Source organism: Tamandua tetradactyla, chromosome 4 (assembly GCF_023851605.1).
Source record: "Tamandua tetradactyla isolate mTamTet1 chromosome 4, mTamTet1.pri, whole genome shotgun sequence".
Lineage (NCBI taxonomy): Eukaryota > Metazoa > Chordata > Mammalia > Pilosa > Myrmecophagidae > Tamandua > Tamandua tetradactyla.
The window spans coordinates 198,564,462-198,568,007 of NC_135330.1; positions in this window are offsets into that span (position 1 = coordinate 198,564,462).

Consider the following 3,546-nt stretch of genomic DNA (forward strand, 5'->3'; position numbering starts at 1 on the left):
AAAGATCAGTAGGAATACTTTTCAGGCTGCATGAAGAACGCAGCAGTGCACAGCTGCAGGTGCCCTCCTCCAGCCTCTCCTCCAGCCCGTGTCAGGGTGGACGCCCTGGCCGCAGGTCCCACGGCTCCGGGCTGGGGGGAAGCCCTGTGCTGCCCGCTCACCATACCCCATCTCCATGGCCTGCACCCGCGGGCCCAGGCCACGCCCTCTAGGCTGCGAGTCCACCTGTCCGGGTCACGCGCGTAGGTGCCCTGACGACCCCACACTCCACGCTGCCTGCCCTGGGGCTCTACCTGCTGTTGTTTATCCAGCCCAGTAGTTCAGAGGCCTTCCTCTTTTCATTGCCAATTAATAAACCTTACTCTTTACCTGGGGCTGAGGCCATTTGGCTGAAGCTGCCTCAATGTATAATGGATACACCCGGCTCCATCCCTACGTGTCCTTTTCCCAGCCACACGACAGGGCCCCCTGCAAAGAGCCACGGCCCACCCTACTCATGAGACTCCCTGGCCATTTCGCGTTTTACTGTTAAAACTTTTGTGCTATTTGTCAACCTCTTTGATAAGTCAGGGCTATTGTTTCCTGTTATAAATTCAGCCTGTAATATCCTAGGCTATTTTAATATTGTGTATAAATCTAATATGACAAGGGCAAGCCATTATTGCAGCTTACTTGAAGAATGGGAGAAGAACTGGACTAGGAAATCATAGCAGGTTGGGTGGGCTTCTGGGAGGGAGGGGCCCAGCCCCGAGAGGTATGGGGAGGGGGCAGGGGCGACCCCACCCTCAAGGCACACACAGCCAACAGGGCTGGGAGCTGATCAGTGGGTGTCCACCTGGGGTGACTACGCCCAGAAGAACTGTCCACACTCCTCAGGAGGTCTCTAGTTCCCCAGAGGTGATGCTGCTAACACCCCTTACAGGCCTTTACTCCTCCCCGCCTCACTCTCCCCAGGCCCCCGCTGCTGACCCCTGGCTCCCCCCCACCCCCGCCCAGCCAGCTACCTGCTCTGCTGTTGGGGCAGTACAGCTAAGACACGAGGACCCAGGCTCCTTCCTTCTCAGAATCATCACTTGGATTCTTTGCATTGAAGTGGTCAGTTAGTACCGAGAGGATGGAGGAGTGCCCAGGAGCTTGTATGGAGAGGGCGTGCAAACGGTGTCCACATTGGTGCCTCATATCCTGTTAGCCAGAACTCTGTCACATCGTTCCACTAATGACTGAGAACGCTGGGGCAGGGCCAGTGTGCCCAGCAGGGACAGCGAAGAGATTTGGCGAATGCAGGAGTATTGCTGCTGCCACAACTCACCAAGAATTTTCCTTCCTTGGGGAGTTTCTGACTATTCTCTGTTTACTTGCACCAGGGTCTCTGCTGTTATTTCAGAAAGATACATTTCATATGATTCTTGCCACAAACAAAATGTGACCCATGTAAAGCTCCTGTGAGAAATCTCTTTTCAAAAATTTCTCCAGCTTATTCTGTAATGTTAATTCTAAAGTACAGAGGGGCCATCAGCTCAGCCTCCGGTGAAGGAGTGCTGCTGTGACAGCATGCTGATGCTAATGCTGCCCACGGGAGAATAAATTACACGAGAAAGAGGCCAGAGCACCTCTCTACTTTAAAGGAGAAAACCAGTTCCCAGCCAAATTCCCCAAGATGCTCCATAAGAACGGAGGTCCAAATCTCTGCTCAGACATATGAAGACTCTCTCACAAGTGTGGGGTGTGTTCTAGTTTGCTAGCTGCTGGAATGCAATATATACACCTGCCTTTGAAAAAGGGAATTTATCAGGTTGCAAGTTTACAGTTCTAAGGCCATGAAACCCTCCAAATTAAAGCAAGTCTATAGAAATGCCCAATCTAAGGCATCCAGGGAAAGAGACCTTGGTTCAAGAAGGCTGATGGCGTTCAGGGTTTCTCTCAGCTGGAAGGGCACAGGGCGTCTGCCAGCTTTCCTCCCGGCTTCTTGTTTCATGAAGCTCCCCCAGGGGCATTTTCCTTCTTCATCTCCAAAGGTCTCTGGCTGCATGGGCTCTCAAGGCTTTTTCCAGAATGGTTCCTCTTTTGAAGGATTCCAATCACCTAATCAAGACCCACCTGGAATGGGTGGAGTCAATCTCCATCTAATGAAAGGTTAACACTCTCAGTTGGTGAGTCACATCTCTGTGGAGTTAATCTAATCAAGTGTCCCACCTACAGTGCTGGATAGGGATTGAAAGAAAAGGCTGCCTCCCCAAGATGGCTCAGGATTAAACCATGGCTTTTCTACAGCACCTAATCCTTTCATACCCGCACAGGGTGAAACTGTTATGTATTTTACTTTCGTTAGTGTTCCCATCAGGGTGAGCTCCATGGCAGTGGCCCGTGCAGTGCCACATAGTTCTGCTTTTGGTTCATTGCTCTGTCGTTCTTAATAATTTTTGACATTTGCGTTGTTTCCATCTTTTAGTTACGAAGAATAATAAGATATTTTTACTAAGACTATATAGCAGAGTTTTTGTTTGCTAATGCTGTGGTAATGCAATAAACCAGAAATGGAATGGCTTTTTATAAAGCGGATTTATTAAGTTACAAGTTTACAGTTCTAGGGTCATGAAAATGTCCAAATTAAGACATCAGCAAAAGGATACCTTCCCTCAAGCAATGCGGATTCCCATCAGGGTTCTCTCCGCACATGGGAGGCACATGGCCGTGTCCGCTGGCCCTTCCTCCGGCTTCCCCTGCTTTCAGCTTCTGGCTCCAGCGGCCTCCTAAGCTTTGTCTGAAACGTTTCTGCTTTCAAAGGACTTCAGGAAACGAATGGGGACCCAGCTGGAGCGGGTGGAATCACATCTCCATGGAAACAAAAAGTCACACCCAGGACTGAGTGGTCCCGTCTCCATGGAAACACCCTGGTCACGAGGTCTCCTGGCTCCCGGGGCAAACAATGTGGCTTTCCTGGGGGTTCATAACAGTGTCAAACCCTCACCACCACTAAGAACGTCCTTGCACATATATTGGGAGACATTACTAATATCTATTGAATGCATAGCTGGTAGCTTCCCCAAAATGCTTGTACCAATTCTCACACCTGTACCTACACTTCCGTAGTTGTAATTTTTTTATTAATGCTCTTGATGTATTGCTTTCATCCCGGTAAGAATCTTGAGGAATGGAGCTAAGGAAAGACAGTGAAGATCAGATTTAAAAAAAATACCCATTTCAATAAGCAATGCAGTGACACTTGCGGGGTGTGTGCCAAGGCCGCACCCCAAGGGGACGCAGGGTCAGACCGCCGTTAGCAGGTTTCCACTGAATGAAAGGCGACAGAAAAAATGAATGCAGCGAATCGAGGAAAGTAAGTCTCTGAGGCAGCCGCATTCGACGCTCAGAACGTCAGCGTTAAGTCTTTGATTCTGCAGAAAGTTCCTGGGTGAGAACAAAGGAAAAAGGTTCTATGAAGCAGTGAGCCTGCCGCTAGGCGGGGCCCGACGGCGCGACTGGTTTTGGCCGCATTCGGCCACCGTACTCCTTCGCCCTTACGTCTCCCTACGTGGTGATGCCCGG